Source organism: Sipha flava, unplaced genomic scaffold, assembly GCF_003268045.1.
Source record: "Sipha flava isolate LNK unplaced genomic scaffold, YSA_version1 268_pilon_pilon, whole genome shotgun sequence".
NCBI lineage: Eukaryota > Metazoa > Arthropoda > Insecta > Hemiptera > Aphididae > Sipha > Sipha flava.
In genome coordinates, this window is record NW_020272932.1 from 475,747 (window position 1) to 489,641 (window position 13,895).

Genomic DNA, 13,895 nt, shown 5'->3' on the forward strand with positions numbered 1-13,895 from the left:
ATTCTTAGATACGGACAACTATTGAAACAATAAGCCTTTTATTACTATTTTGTATTATAATTGAATATTTCCTACATCCGTCATGGGTATGCTTAAAATGTAATTGAAAAAAAATTAACCGACAAACTATTTACTATTTACTGATTTGAAATGCATAAATGTTATTCTCAAAGTGAACAAATAAGTTAACGTATTCGTCATTTGACAAGATTATTTAAGATTAATATAGGGAATTTTACTGTTCTTTTCATCTTACTAAATATATTCATGTAATATATTATATGCTTTATATTAAATTTGATGCTCGACTATCCAAATAAACAAACATTAAACATCAAGTAAAATTCTTAGTATTGCTTTTATACTTTAATACTCATTGCATAATTTAATCCAAACCATTTGAATTATAACATTTAATTATTTTTCTCTTTTCGAGTGCAAATAAAGTAAACTATGCCTCATATACATTTATACATATAACTTTAATATGTAGCTAAATGAAATTAGTATCTTATTTATACTACTACATTATTAACACTAAGTATTCAAACATTGAAAATATTTAATCATTTGATAAACCTTACCTTTTTAAAAATTGAACAATGATCATTCACAATCCTAAAACAAAAAAGAACAATATAAAGTTACTTAGTACGTGATTATTATTATTCTTTTATTTTCATCATTGATATTGTGTGAATTCTGACTTAAAAATTGTCTTGATAAGATAAAACAAATAAAGACTTATCGTGATAATTTACTTGCTCTCAAATTTTTTAATATGACAGTTCCGTGTTTTCTACGTTTTCATTTTTAAATATATATGTTAACATTCACTATCTTAAGATTTAAAAAAAAATAAATAAAGCATACTCTTAAAATTTGCATTGTCTATATTAAAAATAAATATCCATAATTATTTCTTAAACATGTTAAGAATTATTATTTTGATAATTTTAAAAACATAAATTTTCTATATTATCTGACAAATTTCGTTAAAATGTTCTGTACAAATTTCAGATTTTCTTTCACCCTACAAGTCGAATATCAAATTAATAGTTAATAGTTAAAATTATACAATTACAAAATTCTTTATATTATACATTTTCCGCATGCAAATGTCTATATAATAATAACCATTCGTATGTAATTTATGTTTACAAATAAATATTTAGTCTAATTATGTTTATACTACACATAAGACATCTGTATGAATGTTAAATACGACATATATGATACCTTCTATTGTGGTCATAAAAAAAATGGGAAAGTTTTGTGCAACACGTACTTCAAGATTTTACACTGAGCGAGTATAGTTCTTTGAAAGAGTCATTTTTTTAATTCTCTTATAGTTTGCAAGAAAACCTTGACAAGAATTGAGGAATGCCATTTTTTTTTTTTTTTTTTATCTAATTCTTTTATATTTAAACCAAACGCAATGTTTTTCGTATGACAAACCTTTTTCATATGAATTTAAAATAATAACCGATTGAATTCAATACGTATAGAAATATAAGAATGATTTTTACAATTATTTTCCGTTTTCGAATAACTATATAAAATTTGGTGTTCTCGTTATGTAATTATTTCCGAATGCGTTGCTACAAAGGTGTCATTGTTCTTACCAATGGAAGAAATTTTCTTATTTTTTATTTCAGTAAAAGAAATATACTACGTTCCAGACGAAATAATCGTCCACATGACATTGATGAATACTTGATTTACGTGATAAACATTCAAACCACACGCAAAGACTTCTATCTGACTGTACGCACATATTAATACAATTCAATTCCACTGTTATATTTATTGGACTACCAGATCTTATACACGCCTAGTTTGCTATAATTTATTGACTACGAGATGAATGTTAAAATATGAGTAACGTTTTATACATTAAATTTAACTCCATAATATAGATAATAAAATGGATTATTCAATTTCCTTTACTAAATAGTTTTAATAATAAATGTATAGAAAAATATTAGACTAGATGTTTGTATATATCAAGGTAATCAATATATAACTATATATTTAAAATATGATTAAATAATAATAATAATAATAATAATTCAATAGAAATAATAAAAAGTGTTGATCAAGCAGCGTTGAAACATTGTTATACATTTATTGTAATTAAATATTGTTTATTATTGACTTAGTTGTATTTTGCAATTAGTTTTTAAATAAAATGATAAATTATCGTTTAGAATATAAATTAATATATATATATATATATATATATAAACAAAAAAGTCGACCATTACCAACTAGTGTATGTACTCGGCAACAATTTTCAATAATATGTAAACAAATTATTTAAATATAAATAAATGTAGATTCAATTGAAATCTACAAAAAAAGACACCGATGAATACTCAATTTATTTACATCTTACTGCAATGCATTCAATAACACCTATACAAATATTAAAAATATTAAATAAATATATATATATATATATATAATCAATTGATAAAACGAATTATAATATTTTATCATAGCAACATAAACATTGAATATAAAGTTTTTTTGTATGATAAACTTTTTGTGTACATTTTTATTATACTACATTTCAATACCCAAACAAAGTTTTATTCACTGTATGTTATGTTATTATTTTAAATTTTCTCGACAATCTAGTTCATACAAACCGTCGGATAATTCATAAAATAATATTGTTTGCCACTTTTAGGCGATAGCTTAATTTTGGTAAACAAATATTTTTCAGAAAATACAATTTTTCATAGCCAAATTTACATAGTTTCATTGAAGTTTTTCCGTACACGTATAAAACACGCAATCCCTTAATAAATATTAAAATAATTCAAAGGATGTGCAATATTTTATAACAAACACGAGAAAAATACATTTTAAATCATATAATGTACTGTAACATTATTCATGAATTATTATCTAAAGAAAACCCGATATACGATAATTTCAAAAATGCATTTTTTCTGTTTGTTAGTTTACGAAAATGTTCTCAAAACTCATAAACCGCAGTAAGTTGAAATTGTTTAATTGTTCATAATCACTAGGGTATGATGCAAATAGGTAATATTACAATTTCAACAGTTTTATTGAACATTGTGATTTTCTACGTCTGAGTACAATTCTATGGCTATAACCATTAGTCAAAATATGTCTAATGACTGTAATAACTATCGAAAGTATGCGTAACGATTAAAGAGTTCGATTGTCTATAAACAACAACCAAATGCGAGATAATGGTGACTTCTTGAAAATGATCAGCACTCGGTCTTGCGTCGTTCAATGCCTGCCGAGTTGATATGGAAAAAAAATTGTGTTCATAATCGCGGGGCGACCGTCGCGACAGAAAATTACGCGTGTAAGTGTTTTGAACACGTCGCGGCACACGGAAATATTGCGATTCGCCATTGTATACATACCACAAATTATACCTCGGGTGACATCTGCAGAAGTATTCTATTATCCCGGACCAGTCGTGTCGCCGAAAACGGTTTGACAGTATTCCGGTCGTTCTACCGTATCGGAGTTGTGTAATATCAGATAAAGTTCTATGGTATTTCGACCGCTTCGGCGAGACGGTTTATCATCGCGTTGGGGAAGGCGAACCGGAGAATTATTACGAGTTATCCTTTCGCGGGACCGTCCAACGTCTCGAGTCAACCGTGCATCGTTTTTCTCTCCCCGGAGGATGTACGAACACCGTTGTACAATGATAATTTTTACATGTCTTTCCGGTCGACCACGACATAATCCTTTTCACGAGCCACCGAAGTCGGGTGCACACACTTACTGAACTGCGTCAAGTTCGAGACAGTTTAACTTGCACATATGTATGTATATATATATATAACCGCGAGGATGTCATCGGGGATCCGGTGGCTTTTCTGCCCACAGATTCCGAGCACTCCTCTTGGGAGAGAATTATGCTAAGTTCAATCGAAACACGTATGATCCAACGTATACGAGTTGAGCCAAGTACAAGTTGCGTTGCCGATCGCCAGTCAAATGACAGCTACCGAATAATACCATAAACCCTTCTACCATCCGAACGCACGGGTTATCTGCATAGATGTCTAACTGGAATCGATATATCGTTATAAATTTGTTCCGCGTAATAAATTAGTCAAAAAATGTTTTCTACGCCACCGTGACCAATATAATTTTAGTCCAAATTAATAAATTATATTCTCTAAAACAAAACGTTGATTGTATTTTTTTGTAAGTAATTTTCTTTAGTAAACCAAAATAAGTGGTTCACTTTATTTTATTATATTTTATTTATTGTTTTACATATAATCAGCTTTATCAACGCAACTATTAACTCATATTTAAATTTGTGGAATTTACATATCTTTGATACTTTTACATTTTGTATTGGTTATTTTTTTACTGTTTACATTAATTACATTAGACTTTCTAATAATAAGTGTGGCAATTTTTTTAACTACAAAATATATAAAAAAAATATTAAGATGTTGACGGTTATTATTTTTTCCGGTACCATCTCTTCAATGGTAGATAGCATTTTTTAACAGTTCATTCTGCTGCATACTCGTATAAGGGAAACATTTGAAGACATTATACAAGTATGTTTAATTATATTGATATGCTCACTACTTCTATAACAAATATGTCTTAAATATATAAATCAATATCGTTTGAAATGTATATTACCTTAAATATTTTCTTAAAATAATATCTACTAAAGAGTAATAAGATACTATTTATATTTTCGTTCGACTCTGATTGTTCGTTTATTTATTTATTTATTTATTTATTACTGTTTATTTACAAGCTAGTTAAGTAAATATATCATTTATTGATAGATGTTTCATAAAAATTAAGCTACGATACAGCCAAATTAAGCATATAAAGATCATAGAACACTGATATGTTTAATACACATAAAATAAACTTACTCTGCGGAATATAATTACTCGTTTTATTGGTTGGAGTGAAAATAGTTGTAAAGGAAACAACCAAAGGATGTTCGGGAGTACATAACATAAAATAAATTATGTTGTCACATTCAAAAATTAATTTTTTTACCTAAGTATTTATAAACATATCAAATCCTATCATCTCTTTTTTTATTCGTTATCGAATATTATTTGAATAAGAAAATGTATTTATAAATTTACAAGTTGTATCATCCATATCAAATATGTCAAAAAACTTTCAACAATCGACTTCAGATTATTAAATTATATGTTAACTGCATACACGAGTTTTGTCCATTACTTTGGATATAAGGATTTATGTAATCTCAAGCTGCCTACAATAAGAAAAAATAACTAAAACTATTCGGTGAAGATTAAATGGAGCTGTAGACTCTCATAATATTCACAATAAGATGTATAGCATAAAAAGAAACAATTAATAAATCTCAAGCAAAAGATAACTGTTCAGTGATATAATTTAATTAGCACTAAAAATAAGTGATACTATAATATAAAATAGATTTCATAATATAAGAAATAATTTAAATATTTGTTCAGTTCACCGTCTGGTGCGTACCTATCATATTTTAAATGTTCGTACTATAATTATCACTATAATCCATTGGTCATCAATCAACATAACAAGGGATCATTGTTACCATTGGTATTTTACATTTTCTAATTTCGATGTTTCTGTTTTAATACACTGCATTTTACTCTATACGATTTAGTTCGTTCACACGTTGCATTAGCCATTAATCATTGTCCATTAATTTACTACTCTTCGTTTTTATTCATAACTATTTACTACCATTACAAAAGTGTTTAATTTGTGCTGTTATAAGTGTGCACATAAGATTTTTCTTTATTAAATAAACACAATAACATAGTATTTGTAAAATTACTAACTTAATATTATTTTGATATTGTTACAGTAAGATAAATAAATTTTTAGCGTTCCAAACCTAGTCCGTCTTTTTTTCAAACACTTCATATGTTACTGTCGTATGAAACCGATGTGTATATAATAATTTATGAAAATACGAATGGCCTGTCGAATTGGACTCGGAATAGACCAAGATCGGATATGCAAGAAAAGACATAAATCCGACCACTTTTCATGAAATGTATAAATATTATTTTGATAGAGATTCAAACGTAAGAGAGCCATGTTGGTTTTGAAGCTTGACTCACTTTACTTTCAATGATGCGGTGTGTAGTTGTTTTGAAAATAAAATAATTGTAGTCCAATCAAATGTTGTAGATATAAAAATCATGTAATAAAAAGTTAACCCGTCTTATTGCATTTTTCATTTCCCCGAAGCTGCTTGAAAGACAAAAGAAAACAACAAGCTACTTTGTCTACCTAAAATAGAATCCACAGTTTTCGATTTTCAAATTTTCAATTTATATAGAGGAAAAAAAAGAAGCGAAGGTTGCGTCATTTTAAAAACAATAACTTCTTCGTTTCATTTAATAAGAGACTTAAAAGTCACGCTTGTACAGGAGAACTATCATATTTTAGTATACACTAAAAGTTATAGGGTTTAATGATTGTAATATTGTTCGAGTGTCACTCATTAATTATCAAATAGTCGAGTGGAGACAAAAAGTATCTTACTACAGACATATACGTTAATTTACGTTTACACGAGTAGTACTTATATTAAACATTAAATGTGTCAGTATATGAGTACCTAGTGAATTTAGAATTATCGATAAAAAGTCCGTTTATGACGCGGTTCAAATCAAAATTAATAAAAAACGAAAAAAAAACTCTTCTAACTTCACACCCGTAGATAATGAAAATAATAATCGTGGTAGAACCGGGAGCCCAGGAAGAACGAAAAGTGGAAAAGGCATTTGAAACTTGAAATATGTTTATAGCACGTGCTCTACACATTCATCATTTCCTTCAATCCTTTTACACCATTTTGCTTAACATCTTTCACGACCGGTACGCGTGCACATTTAAAAGACAATACCGGATATCCTATAACGACAAACGCGCACATATAAACATACATAAATGTACGCATAGAAACTCACGTACATATCATCCGTTTATATACCCTGTAAATGGAGTGTATCTCAGCTGAATAACAAACAGCCAGTACAACGGCAATAATTATAGTTACAATTTAAATCTACATGTCTACGTTATGTATAAATAACATTCAGTTGATATTTTGTTGATAACACAGTTTTTAATAGTAAGATTCGTCCGGTTAAATGGAATAAAATATATGCGTACGCAGTTTTTGTACAATTTTAATACAGCCGTTCTTATTTAACAATGTTAATTTGTATTCAGTTTTTTATCGTCATTAACATTTTACTATTTAAATATACGTTTTATTATTTTACGCAATCGTGTAAAATAAATTAACAACATAAGAAAGAAACATTATAATTTGTAACTCTCATTATCCGACACGATGAGAATTTTATTTTCAAAATAATATCCAATATTATTTTGAAAATAAAATGGCATTCAATGTAAAATAATTCTATTTTAAAACAACATGTTGTTATCTCAATTAAACATAGTGAAAAAAAACAAATCGAAAAAGGGCCGTGGATCTTTATTAACATTTTTATCCAAACATTTCATAAATAAAAAATTAATTATACCAGTTGGACAATTCATTCAAAATAGCATAGTCAATGAAATCAAAGAATTTCGAAAATTCAGTATTATGGTAGATAGCACTTAAGACATCAGCGTATTAGATCAACTTGCAATTTATATTTACAATAGTATAGTGCAAGAAAGATTGTTAAGTTTAATAGTATGTCGTGATTCATCTGGCATAGGTAATTTTAATCTATTAGAAAAAGAACTGCTAAAACTTAATTTATCATTGAGTGATGTAATTGCCTGTTCGTTTGATGGTGCTTCTAACATGAAAGGAATACAATGGACTACAAGCACACTTAAAAAATCATAATTCCAATATTGTATGTACTCATTGCATGGGTCATGTTTTAGTTATGATCGAGTACACTACATTAATTAATTAACACTAATACATTATTTATTATTACCTGCGGAAGACTTATTTGGACTCGTTGAACAATCTTCAATATTTTTATCAGATTCTCATAAGAGAATGTAAATTTGGACCTCAATTACCGGAAGTAAAAATCAATCTCATAATAAACTTCATAAATTACAAAAAAATTGACGCCACACGATGGTGAAGTAAATACAAAGCATTAACATCAACTATGGATAACATATTATTAGTAGATCATTTTGAAGTTGAAAATAGTAAGTTTATTATATTTTTTGATTTTCTTTTAGCAACTTGCAAAGGAAATTTTAATATAAAAACAAAATATATGGCAAGATCTCTTACTAATAATTGGTTAAAGTTTGAAATGATTTGTGTGACAACTTTATTAATTGATATTTATACTATCACCAGCCCTGTTTCAAAACATTTGCAATTCAAATCCATCAATTATTTACAAGCTTAGAAAATGATAGACACCATGAAAAAAGAAATAATAATTATATATTGTTTTTATTGAAAAAATGCAAACATTTTGCAAAGACAGTTAACAATCACTACCTTAATCAAAACTTAGTTGATATTGAAGATGATTTCCCTCGAAAAAGAATTTCTAAAAAAAAAAGATTACCCGGTGAAAGTTGTCAAGATGAATCCAGAAGTGTTGTTCATTTGAAAAATTCAAGCTAAATTCTTTTAAATTTTTGGATACCATACTTGACAGTATTGAAAAAAGATTTGTTCCAAATGAAAATTCACTCAGAGACTGCAATTGGCTAGACCCAAAATCATTTTCCAACATCGAGTCAATGAAACAAAGTGATGCATTAAAAACTATTTGTGAATTGGCAAGAGTAGATAAACAAGTAATATTCTTGGAGCTAAAATAATTTGCTTCTCAATTTAAAAATTTCCTACCAAATTTATCTTTTAATGATTTAAATTACAAAAATAGTACAAATAATCAAACTGAATCGACTAATGATACTGAAAGTGAAGATGAAGTAACAAAAAAATCTGCTTATAATAAATGCAAAAATTGTATTTATTGTACTCTTAGCCGTCTTCGTGGCCTTTTTAACATTTTTCATATAACATTAATTGTTCTTGTTTCCGGTACTTACATTTTGTCATTTGACACTTCTTTTCTTTATTATTTTATTTTGCAAGACATTAATTGTTTTTCTTTAATAATATTATAATTATTCATTCCTTTCTTTTTATTATTATTAGAGTTATTATTATTAAAATAAACTATATATTGTTTTATTTCTTTTCTGTCTACTTACTTAACAATATTAAGTGTTATGTTGTGCACCGTGACAAATTTGGCACAATATATCGAGATAATTCAAGAATTATCATTTCAAACCAATCTATTTTGTAATCTATTCATAGAATGCAAATTTGTATTGGTTTTATCATCTACAAAAGTTTCGTAAGAAAAAGCTTTTTCAAAACTAAAAACTATAAAAAAAAAAAAAGGTCAAACCTAAAACAAGAAAATTTGGGTCCGTTAATGATGGCTGTAAGAAAAGATATAGAAATTTGACCAAGAAAAAGTTATTGACAATAATTCATCAAGTTTATTAAAAGGATTACTAATATAAATTTAACAATACAGCAATCTAGTTCTGTTCAATTATTTAATTTTTATACCTATTATATTTTATGGTTACGTATTGTATAAATGTAGATATTGTTAACATATATACATACAAGATATCTGTCTAAAAAAAAAGTTAAAAGGGTATTTTTGAGAGGCTCTTTGAAAAATTTGCCTCCTGAGCCCTTTAGATCCCAGGCCGACACTGCTCATCTTGATATTTATTATTCAATGGTTACAATTACTGAACTTTCATTAGATATTCATAAAATAATGAATAGTATACATCGAAGACGAACCACCTTATTTCAGAATACAATTAAAACAAAACTAACTTTTTTCTAATATTGTAGTAAAAAAAAAAAAAAAAAAAATGCACATTGCATTTAATTTTTCATTTTAATCGAACAGAAAAACAATTCTAAGATGACGTAATGAAAATCATCTTTTAGCGATACAAGGCAATATTTAAGTATCATTATAAAACAATCTTACTTAAAAATTAATCAATCATATTTTTAAATGTGTTGAACAAAATTAAACAATTTAAGCTTACTTAAAAATCTGTCACAGGATTACTTTAAAACATATATAAATATATAAAAAAAAATATGTTTGATTTCTTAGAATAAAAATTAGGAACACGTAACAGCTCTTGGTTTTACTACACACGGTTCGAGTAAACTAGGGTTTACAAATGTAAAGTAACAATCTACATAAATTTTGTAGATAATTAAACTAACTACGATGAAAATTATTGACCTTTAAATATTTATTTTCTTCGTCGCATGAAAAAGTAAAAACTTTCCATTATTTCTAAACGAATTCGAATAAAATGTATTTTTACAACAACGATTTTCATATTAATATCATAGTGAATCAGTCAACAAGAAAGTTTTTAAGCGGCTTTAAGTCCATGTATCTGAGCGTTGTTCAATAAATGAAGAAACAACTAATATCTTCGGCGAAATACTTACAACCGACTTGAAAATTAGTGATCACACAAAGACTTTTCTCCGACTTTTGAGTGGTAAATCTTTCCATTATTAATTAGGTGGGTAAAAATTACTACCTATACAACAATGCGTCCAAAAGAAAGATTTTTAATAATATCACAAGACTCAGAGATTGTTTTTAAACCCATGTCAAAGGAACAACTTTATAATTAATGTTAACGTACAAGTAAAACTAATTAATGTGTACTGTGAATTTTCTTATGGAACAAAATATCATCGCAATGAAAATGCATCACACAAATATAATATTACGTATGCGATATACAATATATATTATACACATTCGCATATATTTACAATGTAAATGAAACAAAAGTTAATTGTTGATGACGCATATCGAACAATTTTTTTTTGTTTTGTTTTATAAAAAAAATTTAATTTAATCGTTTAAGTTAAAAAAAAACTTTTTTTAAACAATTCAAACCTCAAAAGCCGAGAAAAATAAAACATTGTTGAAACAAAAATATTAAAGAAAAAAAAACTGATTTCTTCTCAAACGTCATACATTAAATTTAAACCGTAACAAAAATGTTGTTAAAAAATCATTAGGTTATTGTTTAGGATTGTTATTCCGTCTTAGTTTTATTTTCTCCCAACACGATTTAAGTTTCAAAAGTAAAACAGCATTTTTAATAAAACGGTGAAGACAGAATAAAAAATTTGAAGAACTTATTCTCAATAATTAAATCACTCCCTAACAAATTTACTCCATTTGCACTGTAGAAATATACAGTGTCATTATAATGTAAATTAAATTATACGTAGAACAAAAAGCTTATAAATTAAATATTAATAGAAAAATAATAAACATTTTACTTAGCAACCATAAAATATAATATCAAAATTATCAAAGGAGCCCATTAGTATTATATAGAATACAAATAACGTGTTAACTAAATAGTCGGTTTTCCATTATTATTGGATGTTCTTTTTTTTGTTTTAGTAGCGTCTCAAGAAAAAAAAAGACATTTTTCAAGCCATATTCAATCAACTTAATGCATATTGGTTGTAATACCCCGTCTTGTTGAACTGGGTTATACTCTAAACAATGTATATTAACCTATCTTTGAAATTTTCTTACAATGACATACTAAAATTTCAAGTTTTACAACACTATAAAAATGAACCGTAAACTGATCAACTTTTTTAAAAAAAAAAAAAAACAATGCATAACTAATCAAAATCGAATTTATTTTAAGTTCAAAAATAATTTTAAAATAACTTATATTCTTTTAAGTATTCATAGAAAATTTATACATATATACTATCTTTATATAAAATATATTTAACCAAAAAGTTCCCCAGTGGGCTAACAATATTAACATATTACATTCGTTCATAATAACATAATGCATAATTAACTTATGTTAAACATAATCCTCGATATCTATATTTTCATGAAATCGATTTTATTTAATAAAAAATAAAAATATATGAAAAAACTAAACTTACCATATATAATACAGTAAAAACTGTATAATGCGAATGAGCAATGGACTAACCAAAAATTCCACTCCAAGCAGTTTTCCGCTTTATTGAATAAAACTGAAAAATTCTGAATGATCAATTCATTTCAATCTTTCATACTACAAAATTATTTTATAACATTTATAATTTTTATTTTATTTTTTTTTTTTTTTAAACCTAATTAAAAACTTAATTTATTATTTTACTTTATATAACTTATTTTAAATTAATTATATTTTATTACAAAATTATTAATAATTTATACATATTGCATATTTGTATATAAAGGTTGGAAATTAAATTTAAACATTTAGATTTTCCAAAAATCAAGAAGAGTTTTTTGTTTTGTCACTTTTACTGCATATTTTTCCTTCTGTATGTTGTTTGATTGAAGAAACCATTTGAAAAAGATTATCATATTGTTGATCAATAGCAAACCGATCTAAACTTTTTATCTCAATTAATGCTGATGGTTTAACGCTTAATGTTTCACAGCTATACAAGATAAATTCGTATCGCTGATATGATAACCGAAAATACAAATTACCTTGTCTGATATATGTACCTAATGCCATTTTATCTTAATTATCATTTTACGATGTTAGGTACATACTCATATCAACGTTACGTGATGCGTATTATTCTTCCGGCTTATGCAAGGTTTTTACTTGCACGGGACCTACAAAATCATTCCATTTTCGAGTAGGAAGGTTCCGTTTTATTGAGGTTCAACGTCTATATAAAACTGTAGGAACATGCCGGTTAATACATAACCTACCTAAACGGTTAATACATAACCAGGATCATAGAAAAATTCCTTATTGGATAGTTTTCTGTTTAATTCAGGATCCACATTACACAGTTTTCATTATAATAATTAATAACTCTTTAGTAAATAATGAACGCTTGATATGCTTTAAGAGTGTTAAATTGTTTTGAAGTAAAAAAAATAAACAAATAAATAAAAACCAGTACACTTTTGGTTTAACTTTTAGCGGTTTGAAATTTTGATACGACCAGCTTCTGATCCAGATAATCCACAGTGTCCTTAAACTTTACCTCTGACAATATATTTAACTTTAATGATTATTGATATTTTTAAATTACAATTAACAACCATAGAATTCATGGAATAATACTTGTGATAAAACTATAATTAAGAACTTACAACCAATATAGAATGAAACATTCAAAAATATATTGTATAAATGTATAGATAGACATTAATTTTTCAGTATAAACCTCTACTTTTTTCCTTCTCCTGAATAAAACGTACACGTTGCATTCATTTCACAAAAATGATTTCACTAACAGAGAGACAGAGTTAAGAAAATGACTTTACTTTCATCGTTACACGTATAATGTAAAATAAGATTAATGGGAAAAGAGTCAAGATGCGCACGTTCCCACCACCTGGACATCGTCGTAGGTCTAATGTATTTTTAAATCATATCCCTTCATGAATGCATATGTATATAATTATTTTGTATGGAAAAAGAGTTGTGTCTTAGTTAAACGAGGTGTTGACGAGTATGAGTTCTTGGATTCAAAAATTATTTAATCTAGGTTTACTCCGATGTAATTCATTATATTATAAACAGATAAATACAATTTATGAGTTATGTACAAATATATCAATTTATATTAAATATACATTACAATAAATATACATTACACATAGCATAGATAACTTGTTTGAATGGGATAAACAATTCTCTTCAATTTCAATTTTACTAATCATATTTGATTTATTATACATCATTATATGATTATCTACTAATATGAACGAACGATCAATTTGACATTGAATATAAAAAATAAATTTCATTAAAGCGGACATGGCTAACAGAAATAT

The 13,895-nt window shown here is 26.6% G+C and overlaps 1 long non-coding RNA gene across 1 annotated transcript in view; it reads right to left on the bottom strand.

Annotated features, from left to right (window-relative positions):
* Positions 1 to 13,895, bottom strand: part of LOC112685180 — a 58,099-nt gene that overhangs the window by 16,333 nt on the left and 27,871 nt on the right. The window contains exon 2 of the long non-coding RNA XR_003148767.1: positions 585 to 618. This is a non-coding gene — a long non-coding RNA (uncharacterized LOC112685180). The remainder of the gene's footprint in view (positions 1 to 584; positions 619 to 13,895) is intronic.